Source organism: Orycteropus afer, unplaced genomic scaffold, assembly GCF_000298275.1.
Source record: "Orycteropus afer afer isolate SDZICR_OR568_19922 unplaced genomic scaffold, OryAfe1.0 scaffold00175, whole genome shotgun sequence".
Lineage (NCBI taxonomy): Eukaryota > Metazoa > Chordata > Mammalia > Tubulidentata > Orycteropodidae > Orycteropus > Orycteropus afer.
The window spans coordinates 1,208,471-1,216,128 of NW_006921762.1; positions in this window are offsets into that span (position 1 = coordinate 1,208,471).

Here is a 7,658-nt window from a genome sequence, read left to right on the forward strand (position 1 = left end):
ATAAACAGCAGCTATACACATGGACTTCACCAGATGGAACACACAAGAATCAGATCAACTACATCTGTGGAAAGAGGCAATGGAGAAGCTCAATATCTTCAGTCAAAACAAGGCCAGGAGCTGACTGTGGAACAGACCATCAACTGCTCATATGCAAGTTCAAGTTGAAGCTGAAGACAGTTAAAACAGGTCAATGAAAGCCAGAATATGGCTTTCATTATATCCCACCCAAATTTAGAGACCATCTAAAGAATTGAACACCAATGACCAAAAACCGTAGGAATTGTGAGATGACATCAAGGACATCATCCATGAAGAAAGCAAGAGGTCATTAAAAAGAGAGGAAAGGAAGAAAAGACCAAAATGGATGTCAGAAGAGAGTCTGAAACTTGCTCTTCAACGGAGAGTAGCTAAATCAAATGGAAGAAATGACAAAGTAAAAGAACTAAACAGAAGATTTCAAAGAACAGCTCGAGAAGACAAAGTCAATTATTATATCGATATGTGCAAAGATCTGGAGTTAGAAAAGCAAAAGGGAAGAACACAATCAGCATTTCTCAAGCTAAAAGGACTGAAGAAAAAACTCAAGCCTTGAGTGCCATATTGAAAGATTCTATGGGCAGAATATTGAATGATGCTGGAAGCGTCAAAAGAAGTTGGAAGGAATACACAGAATCACTGTACAAAAAAGAATTGATCAATATTCATCTCTTTCAGGAGGTGTCACATGATCAAGAACCAGTAACACTGAAGGAAGAAGTTGAAGCTGCACGGAAGGAATTGTCTAAGAACAAGCCTCGTAGAATTGACAGAATACCCATTGAGATGTTTCAACAAATGGATGCTGCACTGGAGGCACTTACTCATCTAGGCCAAGAAATTTGCAAGATAGCTACCTAGCCAACTGACTGGAAGAGATCCATATTTGTACCTATTCCAAAGAAATGTGATCCAACAGAATGTGGAAACAATATCATTAATATCACACGTAAGTAAAATTTTCTAAAGATGATTAAAAAACGGTTGCAGCAGCATATTGACAGGGAACTTCCAGAAATGCCAGTTGTATTCAGAAGAGAACATGGAATAAGGGCTAACATTGCTGGATCTTGGCTGAAAGCAAAGAATATCAGAAAGATGTTTACATGTGATTTATTGACCATGCAAAAGCATTTGATTGTTTAGATCATAACAAATTATGGATAACAATGAAAAGAATGGGAATTCCAGAACTCTTGATTGTGCTCATGAGGAACCTGTACATAGACCAAGAGGCTGTCATTAGAACAGAGCAAGAGGATACTGCATGGTTTAAAATCAGTAATGGTGTGTATCAGGTTGTATCCTTTCACCATACTTCATCAATCTGTATGCTGAACAAATAATCCAAGACACTGGAGTGTATAAAGAAGAACATGGCATCAGGATTGGAGAAAGACTCATTAACAACCTGCAATACACAGATGACACAACCTTCCTTGCTGAAAGTGAAGATGACTTGAAACATTTACTGATGAAGATTAAAGACTACAGTCTGCAGTATGGATTACACCTCAATATAAAGAAAATGAAAATCCTCACAACTAGACCAATAAGCAGCATCATGGTAAGTGGATTGAAGTTGTCAAAGATTTCCTATTACTTGGTTCCACAATCCACACGAATGGAAGCAACAGTCAAGAAATCAGATGTCATATTGCTCTGGGTAAATCTGCGGCAAAAGATCTCTTTAAAGTGCTGAAGAGCAAAAATGTCTCTTTGAAGACTAAGGTGTGCCTAATCCAAGCCAAGGTATTTTCAGCAGCTTAATATGTTTGTGAAAGCTGGACAATGAATAAGGAAAATCGAAGAAGAGTTGATGCTTTTGAGTTGTGGTGTTGGAGAAGAATACTGAAAGTACCATGGACTGCCAGAACAAAGAAGTCTGTCCTGGAAAGAGTGCATCCAGAATGCTCCTTGGAAGTGAGAATGGCCAGACTTCATCTCACCTACTTTGGTTATGTAGTCAGAAGGGACCATTCCTTGGAGAAGGATATCATGCTTGGTAAAGTGGACGGTCAACAAAAAAGGGGAGGGCCCTCGATGAGATGGATTGACTCAGTAGCTGCAACAATGGGGTCAAACATAGCAAGGATTGTGAAGATGGTGCAGGACCAGGCAGCTTTTCATTATATTGTACATAGATAGGGTGGTTATCAGTCAGAGCCCACTCGAGGTTGGAGCCTAACAACAGCAACATTTGTGAGATAATGCAGATTATATCATGAGGTCCAGTCTACTGGATTCATTATGAGCTTCATTCTAATAGGGCAGTCATAGTCATGATTTTAGGAAGATCACCATGGAACTTGTTCCAATTCAGTTTGGCCATTTTTTAGCCAGTATGTTTGAAACATGCTTAAAAAAAAAAAAAAAAAAGAGGTAGTTCAATGGAAAAGTCACAGGACTAGAATAAGGAGCCCTGTTCTCTAGTTCTAATTCTCTAAATAACTCCATATGTGTGGAACATGCTTCCAGACCTGAACTTCCCTCCTGTGTTCTAACTGCCAGTGCCCAGGTCTCTCTCCTTCATAGACAATCGTCCTTGAGAGCAGAGTCTGGGTCCTGTTCTTCATGTCCCCAGGGCCTGGCATGGGCCTAGGCACTCAAAATGTTCTTGACCAATGATTGCTGACAGTGACCAAAAATTAAGTAAGTACATCTATCCATGTGGTTATACGAGTGTGTGAAGAAGAGTACAAAAGAGTGTACTCCATGTTGTCAACAAGATGATTGAGAGTAACTTTCCTGGCATTGGAAGAAGAGGGAGTGGAGGCAAGTAGCAGAAAAAAGAAAAAAATTAAAAACTTCACTAAAAAAGACTAGCATGCATATAAGTTTCTTTAAAAAAAAAAAAAAATATGTGTCTGCATACATAAAAAAATTAAGAAAAAATGTGTGCACACAGTATTAACACACAGTATTAATTAAAAACAAGTAGCAGTGTATTTCAGTTAAAAATTATAAGCAAACCTATCCCATGTATCTGTTGCATATACATGATTAACTTTAAGTGAACAAAGGCAAAGATGTGTGCAGGAGTCCCCAGGTAACAAACAAGTTCAATTCCTAAGTGTGTCTTTAAGTCGATTTTGTACATAAGTCAGAGCAGGTTTTTATTTAGCCTTACTTTGATGCATTAAAAGACTCAAAGTGTTTTTCATGATTTGAAAGCTGCATGTGCAACAAGTAAAGGTGATTGTGATGAAGAATTTTTTCTATAAGGATTGGTTCAATCATTTCAAAGAGCAAATTGTAGGGCAAGTGCAGGTTGTTCTTAAGTGGCTCTCAATGCCCCAGATGCTTGAAGTGTTGTCTGCTGACAGCTCACAGCTGAGGCCCTCTCCAGGAATCCAGGATTTTTTTTGCCCAAAGCTGTGACTGCCTCCTCTGTGAGGACCTCCCACATCCAGAGAATGGTCCATCCAACACAAGGCTCCCTTGTCAGTGCAGGACAACTCCAGAGTTCCCTGTGGGGGTGGCTTAGGTCTTCCTTGCTATTGCATTGCAACTCAACTCCTCCCTCTGGCCAAACCTCCTGCTCTCACTCCCTCACAGGTATTGAATCCCATAAGAGTATGTCCCAATAGACCACCATGCCATTCGGATTCCTGCAAATTTATGACAATGTGGGATGTTATATAACAATTTTTAAAAATATCAAGGAACTGAGATTGAGGGAAAATGATTAGATTTTGCTGACTATATCATAAGCTCATATCACTTTTGTAATTTTAAGAATATCAAATTTAAAAAATTAAGTTTAACAAATGTGTGATGGTTGAATGAATGAATGACTGTGCCTATATATTATGGGAGAAATAGATAACAATAAAATAGCATGTGAAGGTGCTCAATTAATGTTTAGTGAACTAAACTGAAGAGGATTTTGCCAACAGTTTTGATGACTTTTGACTTAGTTGGTACAAAAGAGATTTAACCAGATTTCGAGAGTGAGATCACTACCTCATAGAGATGGTTAGGGAAAAAAAAAGTCAATGGGTGGAAGTTTTAATTCCAATGTAAGGACCACAACCAAAAACCAAACTCACTGCCATCAAGTCAGATACTCATAGCAACCCCTCATTGGGCTTCTGAGGTGGTATCACAACAGAAGTAGAACCACCAGCCTTCTGGTTAGCAGTCAAATGCCTTAGGCACTATGTCATCAGAGCCCCTACATCCTGCTTGTTGTTGTTGTTATGTGCCGTCGAGTCGGACCCGACTCATAGCGACCCCTCCTCGGGTTTCCAAGGCAGTATCAGTACAAAAGTAGGATTGCCCAACCTTCCTTCCGAGGAGTGGCTGGTGGGTTTGAACCGCCAGCCTTCTGGTTAGCAGTCAAGTGCCTTAGCCACTATGCTACATCCTGCTTAGTTGCCTGTAAATGAGATCCAAGAGGCTCAATGTCTCATCTGGTGAAGGCTCGGAAGGACTTGTAGAAAAAAACCCTTGAAGGCATAATTACACTTCTGCAGACAGGGGTTGTTGATGATCCTTGGGAATTGTGTAATCAGTAGTTAGTTACTTGCCATCAAGTTGGTTCCAACTCATAGTGATCATAACATAACATAACACAACACTGCCCGGTCCTACACCATTCTCACAGTGGTTGCTATACTTGAGCTCATCATTGCAGCCATTGTGTCAATCCATCTCAATGAAGGTCTTCTACTTTTTTGCTGACCCCATCAAACCCACTAGCCACTCCTCAGAAGGATGGTTGGGCAATCTATTCCTGTGGTGATACTGCCTCAGAAACCCAAGGAGCGGTCACTATGAGTTGGGTCTGACTTGACGGCACATAACAACAACAACAACAACATACTTTACCCAGCATGATATCCTTCTCCAGGGACCAATCCCTTCTGATAATATGACAAAAGTATAAGAGACAACGTCTCACCATTCTCACTTCTACGGAGCATTCTGGCTACATTTCTTCCAGGACAGATTTGTTCGTTCTTCTGGCAGTCCATGGTATTTTCAATATTCTTTCCTAACATCACAATTCAAATGCATTAATTTTTCTCCAGTCTTCCTTATTCATTGTCCGGATTTACATGCAAATAGGCTATTGAAAATACCATGGCTTGGGTCAGGCACACTTTAGTCTTCAAAGTGACATCTTTGATCTTTAACAATTTAAAGAGGTCTTTTGCAGCACATTTGCCCAGTATAATATTGTTTGATTTCTTGATTGCTGCTTCCATGAGCATTGACTGTGGATCCAAGTAAAATGAAATCCTTGAAAACGTCAATTTTTCTCCATTGCTTGCAATGTTGCTTATTGGTCCAGTTGTAAATATTTTTGTTTTCTTTATGTTGAGGTGTAAAATATACTAAAGCCTGTAGTCTTTGATCTTCGTCAGTAAATGCTTCAAATCTTCTTCATCTTCAACAAGCAAAGCTGTGTCATTTGCATATCACAGGTTGTTAATTATTCATCTTCCAATCCTGATGCCATGTTCTTTTTCATATAGTCCATCTTGTCAGATTAGTTGCTCAGCATACAAATTGAATAAATATGGGGAAAGGATACAATCTTGACACACACCTTTCCTGATTTTAAGCCATACAGTGTCCCCTTGTTCTGTTCTAATGACTATCTCTTGGTCTATGTATAAGTTCCACACAAGCACAATTAAGTGCTCTGGAATTTGTATTCTTTCCAATATTATCCATAATTTATTGTGCTCCCCATAGTCAATTGACTTTGCATAGTCAATAAAAAACAGGTAAACATCTTTCTGGTATTCTTTGCTTTCATCCGAGATCCATCTGACATCTGCCATGATATCCGTTGTTCCATGTTCTCTTCTGAATCCAGCTTGAATTTCTGGCAGTTCCCTGTTGATGTACTGCTGCAATCATTTTTGAATAATCTCAGCAAGATTTTACCTGCATATGATATTAATGATATTGTTCAATAATTTCCTCATTCTGTTGGATTACCTATCTTTGGAATGGGCAAAAATATGAATCTCTTCCAATCTGTTGGCCAGGAAGCTGTCTTCTAAATTTCTTGATATAAACAAGTGAGCACTTCCAGTCAGTGTAGCATGCATTTGTTGAAACATCTCAATGGGTATTCTGTCCATTCCTTGAGAGTTGTTTTGTGCCAATTTATTCAGTGCATCTTGAGCTTCTTCTTTCAATACCATTGGTTCTTGATCATATGCTACCTACAGAAATGGTTGAACATCAACCAATTCTTTTTGGTAGAGTGAGTCTATATTCTTTCCATCTTTTTTGATATTTCCCATATCATTCAATATTTCAAGCCTTGATTTTTTTTTTCTTCAGTTCTTTCAGCTTGAGAAATGCTGAGCATGTTCTTCCCTTTGGTTTTCTAACTCCAGATCTTTGCACATTTCATTATAATACTTTGTCTTCTCGAGCCACACTTTGAAGCCTTCTGTTAAACCCTTTCACTTCATCACTTCTTCCCTTCACTTTAGCTACTTTCCATTGAAGAGTAAGTTTCAGAGTCCCTTCTGACATTCATTTTGGTCTTTTCTTTTTTCCTGTCTTTTTAATGACCTTTTACTTTCTTCAAAGTATGATGTCCTTGATGACATCCCACAACCCATCTGGTGTCAATGGTGTTTAATGCATCAAATCTATTCTTGAGATGGTCTCTAATTTGGGAAATGTGCTGGGAATTGTGTGTGGGGAAGTGCTTTTCCAAGTTCTGCCTAGGAGCCCTAGTAACCAAACAAACAGACAAACCCACTGCCATCTAGGGGTTTCAGACTCATAGTGACCCCCATTGGAATAGATTGCCTCATCTTCTTTCCTCAGAGCAGCTGCTGGATTTGAATCACCAGCCTTCTGGTTAGAAGTCAAATGGCTTAGGCTCTGTGTCACAAGATCTCCTTAGGAGCCCTGGTAAAAGAGGTTGATAAATTTGCTGAATGGGAAATCTCCCCTCTGCCGATAGGTGACATTGCTTCTGTTGCTCCTAGTTCTAACCTGAGAGAATTATTCTTTGTTATTTCTTTGTTATTATTCTTTGTTGATTATTCAGTGAATCTTTATTGAACTTCTCTGTACTGACATTGTTCTAGGGACAAGCACTAAAGTAGTGAGCTGGACAAAAACTCCATCCTTGAGCAGCTGAGGCATCCTTGGGTAGTGTAAGTTGTTACAGTGCTCAGCTGCTAATTGAAAGGTTGGAATTTCAAGCCCACCCAGAGGTGCCTTGGAAGAAAGCCCTGATGATCTATTTCTAAAAAGTCAGCCATTTAAAACCCTATGGAGCAGAATTTTACTCTGACACACATGTAGTCACCATGAGTTGGAATCAACTTGACAGCAACTGTTCAGTCAGTTCAAGGAGTTGAGAGTCCAAAGTGAGAATGCCACAAACAAACAGGTTTACAATAAGTGGTGACATAGGTCATAGGAATGCATAGAGTGGCATGGACACTAAGAACATAGAGGGGCTCAGGTTTGGAGGGCATGGGAGACTTCCTAGAGGAAGTGTCAAGCATTTATCATAATCAGATTACCTAAGCATTTGCTACAATCACCTTCAAAGATCTTGGAATAGATTTTTACATAGGATCCATTTCTGGATTTATAATCATGCTTTAGAATTTTTTTTTTTTTTTTTT